Here is an 18651-nt window from a genome sequence, read left to right on the forward strand (position 1 = left end):
TCCCTCTGCAGAGCCTTCCGACCCCCGAGCAGATCAACACTCCCACCCAACTTAGTGTCATCTGCAAACTTACTGGGGGTGCACTCGATCCCCTCGTCCAGATCATTGATAAAGATATTAAACAGAACTGTCCCCAGTACTGAGCCCTGGGGAACACCGCTTGTGACAGGCTTCCAACTGCATTTAACTCCATTCACCACCACTCTTTGGGCCTGGCCGTCCAGCCAGCTTTTTTACCCAGCACAGAATATGCCTGTCCAAGCCATGAGCAGCCAGTTTCTCCAGGAGAGTCTGCCCTCCAGAATTCCAAGGTAGTAGTTCTGCTAACCCCCCTCCTTACTTCTCTGAGAATCAAAAACTCTATTATTTCATGATTGCTGTGCCCAAGATGGCCTCCAACCATCACACCACCCAGTGTAATACAGTGTATTACAGTGTAATAACATATTTTTGCTTTATACAGCAGTAGTCATAGTTAATCTCTCTTGCTGCTTCTTCAGAGTACAGGGCTATAGATGCCACAGAAATCTCACCTGCTAAGGTCATCTCCAAGTTCACAGGGAAACTAATTTCATAGATGTATTGATTTATGATAATGCTGCAGATAAGCTATGACTGCTCACAGTATAGCAGATACTACATGTTGTGCTTACAAACCTTCTGAACTGCATAGTCTTTGTGGCACATCTAAGGTAGAGGTACCTCAGATAAGCCCTGTGTTGGCCCAGCTTACACATGGACACTGTGACTCTTACCATGTGGATTTTATCTAGATGGAAGTAACAAATGATTTCTCCTGCATACTGCTTACAGTAAAGAGTTGACAAACTGTATTGTTTGGTTATACAAAATTGGCCAGTTTAACTTGAATTCTCCCTCAAGAAGTTGCTTGAACATGGGCTTGTTACCCCTCTTGCTCTCAGCCCCTTTTCCCACCAGCCAGCCAGCAGAGACCTCATGCTGCAGCCCTGGCAGATCAGTTGGAAAAGAACACACATATGGACAGCCAACCTCCAAAACCAAAAAAAAGACTCATTCCTCTCCCAGCTAGAGGAAAAACTGCTCCCTGACTCCCTGCACACCCCATATACCCATACATCTCTGACCTAAAGACCTCAGAGCAGAAGGCTGGGCACCTCTGGGAAAGTATAGACAATACCACTATCACAGAGGTTGCCTTGTCATGTCCAGTTGAAAATCTGTGAGGTGCGGTGCAATGAAAAGATTGGTAGTGTAACACAAAATGTCAACACAGAAATAATGTATATAAAAACCCTTCTAAATTCTCCCAGTAAGGCCTTCAAGGTAGTAGACACATTCTGTGTGCTCTGCATCAAAAATACATCCAAAACAACATGACTTACCTCCCTATAATGTGCTGACAGTTCTACAAAGCCTCAGGAGGTAAGACCTAGTGACTTGCCTTTCCTAGAAAAACTTGTATCAGAATGAAGTATTTCTAGTCCAGGCTATTCCTTGACAGTCACGTTTCTCCTTTTCTCCCTTCTTCTAAAGTTCCCATCCCCCCAGACCTAATCGGTCTCTTCTCTGATCCCTTTATGTTTCCTTTCCCCTCAAAACTCTTGTCTCTTTAGTTATATGCTCATCAAATCCATGAAATATTTTTTTTCAGGGAATGGAGCTGAAGCCATCTAGGAACCATCTCCTTTTCCCAGAGTGGGTACCTCCACCTGGGAGCACTGGGCAGTGGATCCTGTCTGCAGCCTGTGCAGGGGTAGGTGGCATGGTCTTTAGTAAGAATGTGGCAAGAAAAAGGACTGCACATGGCGCCGGTGAAACAGGAGCTGACTTGCATAACTATGTTGCAGAAGCTGCTTTATTTGCATTGCTCTGCCAGATTGCTCAAGATGCCCAGGCTGGAGGTGTACAGCGGCCCTGGCACACAGGGAAACTACAATGCTGCCCCTTTACGACTTGCTCGCACAGGCCCTCAGGCTCACCGCTTTGCTCCAATACTTGCCAGAAAATACTTAACTGATCCCTAGACCCCATCCCCTCCCCTTTTAGGGCAGTTCACTATGAAGAGAATTTTTCTTTCTGCTTATCTATGTATTGTATTCCTTCTTATGCAATTAAAATATGATACGTAATTCCTTTATCACCTTTTTATCTCACTTTGTCCAGCTGAACATGTGGCACTAATATTCTCCCTCCAGTGATTTATTAACCTCAGCAGATCCCAGTGAATGTAGCGACAGAGGCAGAATAGAAAGAACATGTTGGAGTTGTTAATGGCTGGCGAGCTTGCACATGAAAGATGTTAGGAGCAGCGAACAAGGGCCCGTTCGTGCAACTCCAGGTTGCCTTTACCTGGGGACTGTAACTTGGGCAAAGGACATTGACCATGCTCAGCAGACTGTAGCCATAGCTACAGTTTCTGACTACAGGCACTTGTAGTGGAAGGCGGTTCTTCTTTACTTCCACTTCAGAGGCAGTACAGCCTGCTTCCCACTCCTCACTCCTATCAGAGCTGAGCAGCCTTGCATCGCTTGCTTTCCTGAATCAATGCATGAAGCTGACTCCAGGTAGAGAGCTAGCTGTTTCTGAAACAGCCTTCTTTTAACATGAAGAAAATTAGTTCTTCTGCACTGAATCTGACCCAATTTAACAGGAGAATATTACAATCACAGCTCGAGTGACTTAACTCTTTACAGAAAAAAGCTTTTAAGGGCAGTTATGCATCACAGTTTTCAGCGGCAACTATACATTCTGCCCTATAAATAATAAAATGCGTATTAGCTTCAGCTAATACTTAAGCATTTTTTAAAATAGGCTACTTATTCCTGCACCTACACTGTTAATATTTATTTTTAAGCTTATGAAGGTACATGTATGTTTCTTTTCAGACAGTGATTTAGCTGTTAAATAAGCAAATATAGTTTAACTTTCTGAAGGGTCTTAAAGTTGAATAATTCAGCATTTCTTCCTACTATGTGATAGCAATTTCCAAGTTACTCTTTTACGAGTCACTTCTTACTCTTCAGAACTTGATAAGCACAAAAGATTCAGCTCTGGGCTCCACAGGTTAGTGCCAGATAGATAGAAAAAAATGCAACATTTCTGAAGTCCCACCCTACACAGTACAGAAGCTGTGACTGCTCAACCCCTTTGTGTTTTTCTACCTGCACCTTTAAGGATGTCCAAAGGATTAGATACACGGAACACGGCAGGTGCTCATTAGTAAGAAGTACAGAGATAAAATGGAGCAGCAGGTAAGATTCAGAGCTAGCATGCAGGGCAGGTCAAATTAAATCAGTTCAAACAGCTTAGGGACCATATCTGAAGATTATACAAATACGCATGACAAGGCAATGGAGCTGAATTAAGCAAGCACGGGATGATGACATGCAGTTTTGTAAGAACATAAAGACTTCCAGAAATAAACACCAACACCTTCCCAGAACACACTGAAATTAAGTCAATTGCTTATGGGACAATGCCTTCTTCATTTTAGTAAGCTGAAGAACAAAAGCCAAAGGTGGAAGCTGCAAATTCACTAAACACCGGTTCTGAAAGTTTGTAGGTTTAGAGCAGGTATTAAAAGAATTTGAAGAGCAAAATAATATCTAAGGAGAGTACTGAATCAAGTATGAACACCCCTTTTTTAAATAATGCCTTTTATCTTCCTTTTAGGTCTCTGAAAAATCACAGTGAAGGACGGGGCTTTGAGCAACCTGGTCTGGTGGAAGGTGTCCCTGCCCATGGCAGGGGAGGTTGGAACTAGATGATCTTTAAGGTCCCTTCCAACCCAAACCATTCTATGATTCTACGACAAACAAGAAGAACAAAGCAGATCTTACACTACTTGAAGTAAAAATGGAGCAAAAGGGAATGAGTGTGAATCAACAATTTTATTATTTACTGACTTCAGGAGTGTCAGTAGTAGATGCTGTTGTTCCAGCTAACAGAGCCACCTTCTTGGAAGAGAGACAATTAAGCTACACATTTCAAAGATGGGCCAAAGTTTAGTCAGCCTTAGATTTGGAAGTCATGCTGAAGTCCATCTCTACCTTTCAGAGTAACTTATCACAAGAAGAATGTGTGCTTACTCAAAGCTTAGTTTGAAATCGCCCTGCAGAGCAAATGGAGACTTTCCAGTAATAGGAACCAACACCAGGAACAGTGTGGTGAACCTATGATCTTCAGTGTGATGACCTAATGAGCTGCATGCTGGATCTACAACATACCCTGAGCAATAAAAAGTTCTGTTTAAATCAAAGAAAAGCTAGAACTCTTCAAACTTCTCCGACCTTATCCTCAAGCTCTAAGGATTTTAGGAGTGCTGCCTTCAAGTTCTATTTTAGAAATAGGTAAATGCATTGTTAATTCATGCAAGCCACCTAAATCTGCCCAGCGCACAGCAGAATCTTCCCGTAGAAGTTCTGCGACAGCACTCACGCTGAAATACCACCTTACTGATTCAAAACAGATTAACCTCCAAATGTGTTGTTACAGCCGTCTACATCATTGCAAAGTGTGCATCAGCAGCGTGACAGTACCCATAAAACAATACATGTTTAAATTGTCATCCATCTATTGATTTTCAGCTAACTATGCATTTAAATAGTTGATACCTGATCTTTCTCAAAGCTTCCAACAGGAAGGTTCAGGTTATTAAGCAGTTTCAGAAAAGGGACTGATGTCAGTAGGTAACAATATTTCAAAGCCAAGCCCAATAGTCCCAGGCTGCACTTCAGGGTATTTTATTTTTCAGTTCCTTGGCTCTGGGGAGCAAAGAGCGGGCACAGTCAGTCTCCCAGCTGCAGCTGGCAGCAAAACTGCCCCAAGACTGCCCTGAGCTGAGGTGCTGACATGGGTTTTTGAAATAAGCAGTTAGTGTGGATCCCCTCGGCCAGCTATACCCCTGTGCGGCATGCCGGCTTGCACTGCAAAAACCACCATCAGTGGCCAACTTCTTGACTGAAAGCCCCTAAGATGGGGGTATTCAGAGAGACTCTTTTCCACTCAAATCATTCAGATGCCCTCCTGCAGATTCAAGTCTAGAATCAAACACAAGGTCAATGAGCATGTATGACATGGGATGGGAGTCTATGTGGAAACCAAATCAAAGATAAATTGACCTGAATCCAGGAAAAGGACAAGCAGGGGGCTAGTACACTAACCTGCAGTAGTACAGTGTTTGGGAAATTGCCACCACACAGATGTAGATGAATGCTGCTGAGGCCCCAGACTTCAGAAATCTGGTAGATCTGTCACGTACCACCCATAACCAGGGGGGCTGAGTCTCAGCGGGAAGGGAACGAGACAACAGGCTTACTTATGTCACCTTGCTGTGACCTCCTCACTGCATGCTGCTAAAAGAAAGTTTGCCCATTTCAGCCAGAAGGTTTGACTTTCTGCCATATCTCCTTCGTATTTCCTGCTTCTGAGATTTTCTTTTCAGGTTCATCGAGCCATACCTTCTTTGTTGCCTTTCTAACGTTTTATTAGAGAGGTGTAAAGAACTCAGGATGTATTCTGCTGTTCAGCAGCTGCTCAGTATTGCTGAGTGATAGTTCTGGCAGTACCTGAAACTTTACAAAGCTCAGCGATGAAAATGGGGGCTTTCCTAAGCAGAGCAATGATGCCTGATGGTGGAACAGAGCTTCTGTGCAGCTTTTCTTTTTAACGTTCTGTTCCCCATTTCCATGGTGGCCAGGGAAAAAATTCACTTAAACTGAAACAAGGAAGATTCAAATTACACTTCAGAAAACAACTTTCTCTGGGCACAGGTCGCAAAAAAAATAGACTGCTTGGAGATGGTGTGGCACCATCATCTTGGAGGTCTGTAAGACCTGGTCAGACAAGCATGCCAGAGCTCATCTTCCCTGGGGACAGCAGGGTGAAGCGGAGAACTTCCCGGCCTATTCTCCTACTTGTTAACTTTGTACAGCTGAAGCTGGGATTCAAAGAAGGATCTTTCTTTTCTTTAAGAAATGCCTGAGAGCACTGCATGTAAATATTTATTTCTGTTATAAGAAACTAATTCCTTGTCTTCTGCTATAAAACAGTACAGCAATTCACCTCTGCTTCCAGTGCAATGCTTCAGTGGTCCACACACGCAATATGCAAGTGTGTCCATCTTGAAAATCTTAAGACTAATACAGCCAGGCCTGTAGATTGTAAACAAGGAATAGATGTGCTTTCTTAAATAACATGCCACAAGCTAGAACACCAGAGTGCCAAACAGTGCTATAACTTGCATACAATATGTAAATCCAAAATGCAAAAAAAAAAAATTAAAAGTACATTTGGCGACCTCCAAAGCCAGCTGGATGTGCTGCCTGTAGAGAGCTCTGTTGGCTTTCCTTTTCAATCCCACCTCACCTTTTCTATGCCCATCACTATACAAGGGAAGGTGGAGGAAACTTTATGCCCACCATCAGCATATCTTTGGATCAAAAATGCCATTCTGGTTGTCAGGTATCAGTAAGATAAATAGGTGGAAAGAAAAAGCTCAGAGAAGCAAAGCAATTTACTGTCTGATTTTAGCCTGAAAGGAGAACCAAGAGGGGCACTTAACCACTGAACAAATGTTCCTACTTTGTCATATAATCATATCTGGCATTATTGAACATCCTAAATCCATTCCTGAAAGAAGTGATAAAATCAGGGAATTCAGCCAGGAGGAAGCAGGTTCACAACTGACAGTAAGAACTGATAATAGCTGCCTTGCAATGTCTTCAACTGGCAGTTCACGAAAAGATCCAGATCTCAAAATTTTATAGCAGCCCTTCCCCTCATACCCTGGAGATAACTGAAGATAGAAAGATCTCAGACTTTTCTCAAATTGGCTTTTATCCACCATTTCTCTTTGTTTTGTCATTATTCACTCACAGTTGCTATTTGTTGTCCCAGCCTGTTCTGCCTGTAAACTGATTTTAGCTAGCAACTGTCACGAATGTGATCGAAAACAGAGATGGTATTTCTTTTGCCTGAAGAACATCTGGCACTGAGAAAGTTAGCTTTATACCTCCACAGTATGATCCTGAATGCTCCTTTCTGTGTTACTGTAGGGCTGTAGTTGGGAATGATAGGAATGGGGACAACAAAGTGGTTCATGATTTTACTTTACTGTAGATCTTTATGTAGCTCATAATCCTCTGAATTGCATAGGAAATTGCACAGGACTCCTACCAGGACTGCAGCTAACCCTATAACCTATTTTATTAAATCAAAAAGTTGGATGCCACTTTGGAACAGATATTGTGTCTCTCCAGCTTTGACTAGAAGTCTTTCAAAAGCACCTTCCTATGGACACAAAGATACCCCCTCCCGAGAACCACTGCTTTAAGAAACATTAACAAATTTTGAAACCAAAGGAAATTGTTGGAATCACTCACCAACCCAGACTTCTTTCAATTATCTCTCACCAAGACTTGTATTAATAACTCCCAAAGCATTTCCAGACAGCCTTTTATTTCAAGATTTCAGTTGCTGTTTGATCCAAAGTTGAAACAAACCTGTAATGCTTTGCTGTATCTGCCCCTATCTTTCTCAAATTCTGAGTTCTAGCTGGGTGCAAAAGCTAATGTACCTTAATTGTCCAGCTCAGTTTTACACTTCTACAGGACATCTTAGTTGTTTTCTTATACAGGTGAGCATTGCATAAATTGTTGGATTTGATATTCTGCACACAGAAATGCCCAAATCGAGTTCTGAGTTTTCCCTAAGTATCCACCTAGCTTATGTGCAAAATCTTTCTTGCTTTCCACAAAACTTAGGCTTTTGAAAATAGGACTTCACATTGAGCCCAGACTACTGGAGAGAGGTCCAAGGTAAAGATGGTACAGATAAGTGACATGTAGAGGTAGATAAGAGTAAGTTTAAAGAGTAACTTAAGATCCTCCATTATGTCTAAACTGGTGGACCAAGGTGCAATTTCACCTCTGTTTTCAATTTCAACCTCAATTGACATTGGAAAATGTTTTCCATAAGGCAACAAAATATGTGTCCACAAGAGCTATTCCTTTAAAAATTAAAAAAAATCTTAGTATTTTTCTAGCACTGTAGTGGATGAAATATGGATTAACTCCGGGGAAAGGAAAGTGTGAAAAGGCAAAGTGCCAGAATTACTGGCAGATTCTGATACATTAATAATACTTCATCCTATCACCTTCCACTGACCTTGACAGGCTAAGCTGAACGAGGGAACTGTACAGCATCCAAATCTCACAGAACACATAACTTTGGCAACTAACACTACTGCCCTTCCCCTGACTCCATCCATTCTCCCTTTCTCCTTTTAGATACGTCATCATCTCTTTAACACTTAACACATTATGAATTGTTGTCTTGTAGCATCAGCAGTAGTACCTCTTCATAGGCATCCTAGTCACAGAATTAGCGAATCTATCCCTCTGCTTTGTAAAAACCAAAAGTTTTCCCAAATGATCCCTTTCATCAATTTACCAAAGAAAGTTAAGCTCCTTGACTGCATCTCAGGAAAATGCTATTCCAGAACCTCACTTTCATTTGCTGTATTTGGATAAAGACAATACTGCACTATGTGAGATCTTAATGACAATTCCCTTTTAATGACCCCAGCTGGTTATTTACTTAAGTTGCTTTTATAACAACCGCTTGTAAATCCTAAGCAATTGTAAAGAGCTGCAGTACACTGGAAAAACAAGGTTTGCAGCTCGCACTCTGTTCTGTAGGCAGACAGTCATGGTCCATTTTGTTGTCATAGTTCACTCAAAAATTAACCGAACAGCAGTATGAAAGACTTCTACCTTGCAGTTCCTTCCACACCCTTTGAATTTCTTGAATTCCTCCTTCCAACAATGCCCTGCTGTCTCTACACATAGCAGAGATACAGGTATCTTCTGTTAATTCTTGCTCTCTCATGCTCTTCCCCATCCATAGATACAGAGGATTCATGAGGAAGTAGATCCACAATTTCATGCCAACCTTGTTGGCTTTATTTAAAAATAATTGATAAAGTGCTATACATCTTAACAATATGCCCCAGGGGTCCTGGTACTTTGTCTCCCCATGTGTGACAACTCAAAATCAGCTTGTGCTTCATGCTACCTCTGTGCCTTCACGACAACAGCCTCTTGTCTACGTGGGCCTTACAAGAAAGTAAGTGGTAACAGACCATTTTGGGCTGCAGGATCAGAAGCTAGCAGCTGCACGGACCCTTTCTCAGAGCTTCTGCTATCAGCTGCCTTATTTTCTTCAGAAGATTCAATAGCATCTTAGCCCGTAAGTTATCCAAACATTTGTCTTAATCACAAAGAGTCACACCAGTCACACTCCTCTTTTTTTTCTCCAAGTGTAACAAAACCTCCCCTCACTTCTTCCATTTTTTTTGCTTTTCTCCAACTTCTTGTGGTCAATGCTGTATATTCCCACTTCTGGTGAGTGCAAGAAGAAAGAGACTGTGCCCTATTTTTCTGCAAAAGACCTTAAAATCACGATGAGAAACTTAAATCTAATTTATTATTGACCTTGGAGCCAAAGCTTTTATCCTCCTCTTTGTTCCCAAGAAGTCTTGCAAAACCAACAAAAAACTGAATGAGTAGCAGTCACTCGGAGGTACAATGTCCTGAAATAGTTGTGCCTGGAGACTACAAGCTAATGGACTGCTCCGGCCCCCCGGTGGGACCAAAAGCACTGATTCTGATCCACCCTTGCAGGGAGGGAAAAGTCATCTCTGACAGCTGTGCTTTGTGGAATATGAGCAGCAGTAAGGAAATATGAGCCTGTGAAACCAAGACACACAAAATATCCTGTGACTTAACGTCTGAGTCTATATAATAATGCTTGTAAACTTGGAGAATTTCTAAGGACACCTGAAAAGTGCACTGGAGTTGCAACCTTGGTGTAGCAGGGCAAAGCACCATTGGAGACATCTCCAGCCATAACCAGTGGCCATGCTGCCGTGTAGATTTCTAGATTTTCTTCCTGTTACTACATTCAAACAGCAATTGCACGACTACATTTAAGATCCTTACTGGTCAATGCCTGAAAATGCATTTTTACAATTACTCATCTAACCTCATTAACTCTATTTGATGACGACAATTTCACCTGCTGAAACTATGTAGCACTGCACTTGTACTCTAGAAAAAATCATCCCTAAAATTCTGTCCAAAAGCGTGAATTTTCTTGAACATAAAGCCCCAAGGTCAAGGGATTATATAATCCTGTGCACAGCCTTTTTTTCTGTGTCCACAAGCAAATATTAATTCTCTACAGAAATTAGTTATTTCTGGTCATGAATATTCTCATGTTAAAGAGGAAGAGTGCTAAAAACATAAAGAATGAACTGGAGGTACACAAGCTCTTCCCTCTGCTAATGACAGGCAAAAGACTGTGCTGCTGTCATGCTGGGTTGGTGAGTGATTCCAACCACAGAAGACTGGCTGTGCTGTGTTATGATAGCAACAGGAGTGGTTCTAGAGTCTCCCGCATCACCAGCCCGGCACCCGCCGCAGTTCCTCAGCAGAGCCGGCAAGCCGGGCTGCTGCTCGTTCAGCTGAAGACCCCTACCCATGGAAAGATGTGAATCCCTGCTACAGGGGGAATGTTACCTGCTGCAGCTAGCAAAAAGGTGCTGCTGACCCAGCATCCTGCCAAGAAGGAGGTCCTCTACAGCGCTGCTGCTCAGATAGTTATACCTTTCTGTCCGTTAGACCATCACTGACATGCTCTCCAGGTATAGGCTGAGAACTGGTGAAAAAGCAATTCACGACGTAAGTTACATTTTCGCTCGAGAGCCCATTAACACAGTCAGATACAAGACTACTCTAAATAACTGCTGTACGCATGCTTCGTAAGGAAATGGGAAACGTTTGAGTATTTTTGAATACTGCAATGATAATTAACATTTTGGGTGTGATTTTATCTACAATATAAAAATGACAGTGTTGGCTGGTAACATCATTCTGTCAAACATCCAATTGTTCGTGGTATTGCTGCATTTAATTTTACTAATTTAAATACGAACAATGTCGTAAGTTGCTATTTTGGTAAAGTAACACCCCTAAAATCCCCCAAACATATTGTACCAGCAATTATTGTATACAATCCTCTGAGGTGGCTAAATAACTAGTGAGATTCTAAAAGTATGTTTCACAAGACAGTTTAGATTACCAAAGAAAATCCACTAAACAATTTAGTAAAGAAGAGAACCCTCCCACATGAACTTCGTTTTTACAAACTTCAGTTAGATATAGTTAGTCCTTTATAGGTAACCAACATAAAAACATAAGTAGGATTATGTAGAAAATCAAAAGCCCCAGAAGTCTTAAGCATACAGAGAGAATATTTTATGGTAAGTACTACAGATTTAAAAAAACTATAGGACTTTGGAAAAGCTAGTCTCCCAATTAGATTTTTTTTTTTTGAATCGAAGTTATAAAAGTTGGCTGGGAAATATAAATGCAATGAGGATGTTACACAAAATAGCCATTTTCAATATTTCAATTATTCAGTCAATCCTCTACAACCAAAATCAGAAGACGTGTATTTTTACTTTTGATATCAGATGATACAGGTATTTTAAATTTGAAAAAAAAAAAAAAAGGATGAGCTTGCCATAAGCTACAAACCACTTCTATGAACTGTAGCTTCCACCGTGCCCCCTCATGCACTGAAATGCGATGATTCACAGGCGACAAACACTGACCTTGCCTCAGTTGGTTTGCCGGGCATAGGATGACCTTAACACAAGACCTTCAACTCTGGAATTTATACTTTTTGTTTTCAGATGGGCAAGCCTCCTCACGTCTGTTGACCTTCTGTGCACGTTGCAAAATCTGTCAGTTCGCTCAAGTTTTTCCCCCGGTCAGATGTAGTTATGGAATAAAAATGTAACCTTGCAAAACATTAAGAGTTGCTTCAAAAGGTGTCCTGTCCTTTCCCAACCCTCTTCTCTCCACATAGTCCTTAAAATATGCTGCTTCCTGACCCCAACAGATAACTGACGAAGCTTATTCTGTTCTCAGCCCATCCAGGCTCTTACAGCCAGCAGCTCTTACAGGTGAATTTCTTATGTTTGATGAACTTGATCCTGAACCATCACGAAATAGATTAGCTAACCCCTCTATGTGACATTTGCAAGGTGTCTTCAATAAACCACCATTCTTAGGATGTTCCCAATCTTAGAAGTTATGGTACTGAGAGATGTTATGGTACTGAGTATCCTAAGCAAGTCCCAGAGGCAAAGAACACTGTGAACATTAGTGACTGCTACTACAGGAAAGGAAAAAAAAACCTAGTTAATGGTAATAACAGCTACTAGTCAATTATTCAACCTCGAAACCTAAAATCTAGAACAGATATCGAGTATTAAGAGACATGGGACTGCCTTTCTGCATAAACAACCCTTAGTAAAGATAGAAACCAAAAAGGCCTGGATACCTCCTTTGCTATCACTTGTCCCTGTACTTCTCGTCACAAGGCAGAAAGCAATCCATTCCCCCTGCTTCAGTATAGTCTATTACTACCAAAAGGTGTCTCAGATATGCACGGCAAGGAGCGGCTGAACTCCAGAGCAGAAACTGCAATGAAATAAAAGCAGCTGGAAAGTGACCACAAACAGCATTGGTTGCCCAAGGTAACTACTGAGGAGTGGAGCAGTAGGTAGCTTGCTTCCACCCTCCTGTGCTTACAGCTTCTCCAAATTGTATATGGAAAAGGTAAAAAGAAAACAGTAATTGACGTTTCTGCTACCTTTCAGTCTATGTGAGTTCACATTCTTTACTTCACCTCCAGCATTTGGCCTCAGGCGATCAGTGGAAGCACCAACCTGCTCTGCAGAAAGACACTCCGCAAGAGAATAAGAAAGGTTACACAACAAATACCAATTTCAAGCCAGTGTATGAACCTGAGTTCAACCACAACATGTGGAAGTACAACCAGCGTTACTCTCAGTCTAGCTGCTCAGGGGGAAAGTACTACTTCTCCAGGAACATTCCCCATCCTAGGATGGTCTGTCACATACCAGGTAAGAGTTGTTGGGGGACCACACAGATAGCCTGGACAACTGCCCTGGCAAGTATAAAGAGAAATGTGAGTGTAACGCGATTCCGTTCCAAAAGTACCCGCTGCTCCCGTTTCCTGTTTCTGTCTAAGAGATGCATTTCATCAAAAAAAGCCGTTACCTTCATTTCAATCCACTAAGCACCTTTACCTGTCCTCAGCAATGAATAATCTCAGGTTGGTAATTTAAAGGTTAGCAACACTAAATTCATTACAAGGTACAACTAAAACTATTTCACCAAGACAACTGTCTGGGGATTCTTTTAAGCTAAAATAATTTTTTCCTCTTTCCTTCTGTGCTCACAAATGTATCCTAAGTGCCAGAGACAGGTTGTCACAATTTTTTTCTCTGTTTCACTCTCACCTAAATAATGCTTGTACCTTTCCAGGAGCAACATATTACACAATGCAGCATTTAATAAGAGTAACCTGGTGCTCTAAAAACACCGTGCTGCTCTGCTGCGTGCTAGATCTAGCTGTGATTACCCTGCCTACACTTGAAAGGAATACAGTCAAAATCAGTGTGCCATCTGCATGAGCAGAAGAAATAGTACGTCCAGGGATGGGCTTTTGCTTCAGAAGCTGACACTGTATATTTGCACAAAGACATCTTTCTGGCAGTGGCTGAGAGAAAATTGCTGCTACACGGCCAGATTTACAGTGCAAAAGGCACAGAAGGGTCATGAAGGGAAAAAAAATCTCTGTCAAGTTCCTTGGGAAGTTAGAATAAGTAGATATTGCATCAGCAATGATATTGGTAGTTGATGAGTCTGTGATACAACTTTTGTAATAAGGGATGAAGGGTGATGCAGGACCAAGTCAGTTCTGAATAAAAGTGAATTTCTTGCATCTCGGAAGGGATGTCTTTGAAGGAACAACGCGAGACTCCTCCTTTCGGATTGACCACCCAGCATACAATGTACACAATCCTGTGTGTCTGTGTGTGTGCATATATACATATATATATATAAAATCTACCTAAAGTAAAAATATAGAGCTCATAAAAAATAAGGTATGTATATGTGTATCGCTCTCTTTTTCTAGAACCTGGTAAGAAAGACAAGGTGACCACAGCCAGCAAAGACCAAAGTCTTACATGGCTTAGCCAGATTAATTTGGTGGATATCTTTGTACTCTCAGCAGAGTAATGGTTAGCTGTAATTACTTTCTGCTTAATATTTGTCTTATGTCAGATACTAACAGAATCAAGGTTCTGAAAATCCTCATCAACTACTTAGTAGCATGGCTTCTTTGCCATGTTAAATCCAGTTTGACTTACATTAATGATAAAAATAGTAGTTGTTTATAAAATTCCTTTTGCCCTGGCTAAGAAAGGAGGATTCTAGTTCTTCATTAAATGCTGCGACTCTCATTGAAAACCACAAGCCTTTTAAGAGAGGCAGAAGAATGATACTTATCTCCTGATTGGCATTGCTAAATGAGTGTGCTTCACCCTACCTGGCCACTTTCCAGATTTCACCTGGAACATCATTAGCATTCGGGCAGTGGTTGATCACACTGTCGTCTGTAACAGACTGCTTACGGCCCTCTATTCAAGTATGCCAAGTTTATTCACTGTTTAGACACCATTCCGTAAGCCCTGCATTATTACATACAAATTTCAGGTTTGATACCTCCGTTTTCCATTCTTCCAGCACAGACTCTCCTTGGAGATCACCTGCTAAGTTAACTGCACGTGTTTATTGTAGTAAAGACTGTATCCTTTGGTTTTTTGCACAGGATTAAACAACACTCTAGTTTGTGTTGTAAGAAGCAGCTTTTCAAGAGAACACCCATCTGTTGGCAACACAGTCATCCCCAAGCAAGAAGCTGATCAAGAACATGTGCTAACTGGGAATGCCACAAGGAACACATCTGCCAACTGCAACCTTCCAAAGCTTGAGGGTTTTGTACAAAGGGAGCTAGGCACTTCACAGTCTGTGACACGTGAGTAGAGGCACCAAACTGCTGTATTATACAGCAGCAGCAAAGGAGCCTGAGCTGTTAAAGGTGCAACTGTGTCTCAGCCAGGGCACTGTGTCATCACAGCTCAGGTCCAGGTAAAGGGAACATAGGGCAATGAACGTGCATTTAAAAGGCAAGCATTTCTTCCCTTCTATGTGTGTTAGTCACCACATCTTATGAGATTTCTCCTCGCTAATTTGCATCTTTATAGCTTTTAGATGTTATATGCTTACTAGACATCTAATAATTTCATGATTATCAGCAATTATTCCCTCCGTAAGCAACATTCTGCAGTAGTGGTTACACAGCACTGTAAGCATGGATCTATGAAACACACTTGCCAGGATTTTCTTCACATTTCCTAGGCATCTCAGCAAATAATTGCATTCATGTACTATGTGAGATAGTAAAAGCCAAGAAAAAAGGAAAGAAATACACTCCCTTAGAGATATCTAAAATATGGCCTGTGCATTTTTGTAATTAAAAATGCCCCCCGTCCCAATATAACATAAGGTGTATCTTATGGCCTTTATTTTTCAACTTGAGAAAACACTCTGCCTGTTAATTTCCAGGATGTGCAGATGTTCCTGAAAGGATTCAAAATAACCCTACTTCATCTGAAAAGGTAAGGGAAAAAAAGACACAGCTCTCTATTTCAGTACTCTCTCTCACTTCTCAACACTGTAACCGGAATTTATGGTCTCAGACTGCTAAGGAGGACAGCGTAGAACCAAAAAGGGGGATGTGAGGATCCCATGTGTAGAACACGAGAGCTTGGGAGGGAGATCGAGTCAAGTAGGGTGATACTAAGTTATAACTGTATCACTTTCAGCTTTGTAATGTCACTGTGCTTTGCTAGCAAGAAAAACGGTCACACCCAATGAAGGTGGGAATAAAATTCACTTTGTTTCAAACTGCTGGGGAAAAACCATCACACTATACAACAAGCAAGCATAGGAAAAAGCCTCCTCCCCTCACAACACAAAAGATTCTTTAGATTACTTACTGCCAACAGTTTTACTTTTGCTGACACGGTTTTGTAGAAGCAGCACGTTGGGGTTTAGATCCAACTTTGCAGCTGTGTTCATAAATTCCAGTAAAAGATTCTTTCTGCAATAACTCTTTAGTCTCCAGCTGCAGGCTATCCAATTACTTGTCTCCTCTGTTGCGACTGTACAAGAGCTGAGGGCTTAGTTAGTATTCCATTACAAACAGTATCACAAGGAGGATTGCACACTCTTGAGAAAAAGGGAATGCAAGTCTTGCTGCACTGGTACGGGACAGCGGAAGGCACTACGAAGACGTTTTGAAGCAAAGATGCTAAAAATAAGGACTCGCTTTTCTCCTAACTTTTCTGTTTTAACTGGGGGGTGGGGATCTGTCTAAATGTTGCTCTCTGGTTCCTGAGCTGGGTATAATAAACACCACGCTTTATTTTTACTGTTCACTTATACATGCAGAACACAGTTCTTCAAACTGTATTTACTGTGGTTTGGCTGCAAAATAACTACGTAACGGACAGATACTGCCATATAGCCACACTCAGTAAACTACTGTTTCTTAATAGCTGTTAGCTGCGTTTTGCTTTTCCTCTGCACTTACAAACAGAACCTTCTGCCAATCACATTTTGATTCCTGGGCCTTTAATAGACGCATGAAGCCTGCGCACAAAGAAATGAAGAGTAGTGGCTCAGCTGCACACTACAAACCCATGATGGAAAAGCAAACAGACCACAGAGGTCCAGATTTAATCCCTTCCTCATCTGATTTCCATCAGTAGTTACCCAGCATCACTTTCATTCTCATCCAATGTTACGCATTATGCCATGGATATCTATTATTATTCTTGGTGGCTCTGTATTAGAAGCTGTAACAATTAACCTATGCAATTAACCTATAGGTGGTCATATTCAACCGAGTAACAGTTCTAGACGTGTTTTCTGCCACACACTCTTGCTGGGGACTAGTGTTAGCTATATACTTCACATTGCCTTTAATTGCTGCTTAAACGGAGTCAAGCCATTCCTTTACACATTGTTTTCTATTTTGGAAAAGCTTTTGAAAAGACAATTCCAAGCCTCTGCACAACCTGCAAGTAGACCGGGAATCCATGTCAGGCCTCTCACCCAGCTTTCCTCTCCATTCGTCAACTTGGGTTATGGTCCTCGCATCCAGGAGAATGTGAATTCTGACCTGAGCAACCTGGATCAGAAAATAAAGGTAAGACGTAAGTGCTACAGTATATGGCTTCCTATGATGCTACACATTTTTATTTCTCTTGAGGATGGTGTGGGACTTTATTGGTCAGATTTCCCTCCCCCCGCTGCCCCGGTGTGGAGTCTACTGACTTTTGTATTTAGCATTTACTCTTGAGTTGCTTTCGCCTAACTGGAAGTTGCTACTGGCAATTGCTAGGGGAGCAATGCAGCTGGCACACAGGCTGAAACTTGCTCTCTGAAAAACAGCCTGCAAATACTATATGTCACATGCAAGGGGCTTTATACGTAGTAAACACTGCTCGGGATTTCCCTCCCGTGTCTCTGAAGTGCTGTGTACACGGCACCTGCACCTTTTGCAGACAGGTGTCCCTAGCTCAGGCTATGGCAAAACTGATGGGACATCTTAGGCTAGGCAACTTGCACAGCTGTAAAACTGCACTTTCCTGCAGCTACAGCTAAACTAAAACACATGCAAAAACTGTGGCAAATCAGCTTCTCTTCCTTCATGGTAACTACCCTGTACATCTTCCAGGTGCTGGTAAAACTCAGCAAAATTTTGCAGACAGATTCGCTCACCGAGATCCAAAAATGGTTCGAAAGGGCAAGTAAAAAAGGTAACAAACATATGTATCTGCATCCCTTTCTGAAAAGCACGCGCTCTTGTACATTTGCATAAACCCCTGAAATTCTCACAGACCTGAACTGCTGAGGTGGAAGGAATAGGATTCAGTGAAGTGTGCTTCACCCGACTGTGGCTGTGCTGAGCAGGAAGGTGACAGTACACAGAAATTGGTCACTCAGACCCCAGCGCACTCAGGTTTGGTGCAGGGTGGAAAAACATGCTCTGGCAGTGGGGCTCTGGGCTGCTCTGGCCTGGGGGAAGGTAGAAAGCAAATGAAACGTGTCTTTCCTATGTCCTGAAGCTCTTTGAAAATGAGGTATTCATTCCTCATTCCTGAATTCACCCCTAAACTTCCAGATCAGCAAATGGGAACTTTAATAAAATCTCTGCTACCTTCACATTTCAGATAAAGACTTCATGACCAGTCTGATTTATTCAGAACCGACTGACAAAGGCATGCTGAATTCTAAGGAAGGTACAGCAGAGAACATGAATAGCCTGAGTCTGCTAAAGCCTTTCCCTCCTCTTCAGAGAGGTCCAGAAGGGGAAATGAATTGGTCCAGGTAAAATGTGCAGCGAGGTTGCTAGGATTAGGGATAAGCTAAACCTCACAACCAGAAATTTTTGTTTTCTCCTCCCATGAAAAATGCAACTTTGTGATTGAAGTTTATCATGCACAGCCTTAACAAAAAATGCTCCTAACTACAAAAAACCCCACACTCTTTGATACAAATTTAGTTATTACAGGAACATCACAAAGTTTTAGGAGCATTTGAAACGCCTTTGAGAAAAACCTCCTGTATATTGCAGTGCACAGTTTATACCACTTAT

Source organism: Gavia stellata, chromosome 5 (assembly GCF_030936135.1).
Source record: "Gavia stellata isolate bGavSte3 chromosome 5, bGavSte3.hap2, whole genome shotgun sequence".
Classification (NCBI taxonomy): domain Eukaryota; kingdom Metazoa; phylum Chordata; class Aves; order Gaviiformes; family Gaviidae; genus Gavia; species Gavia stellata.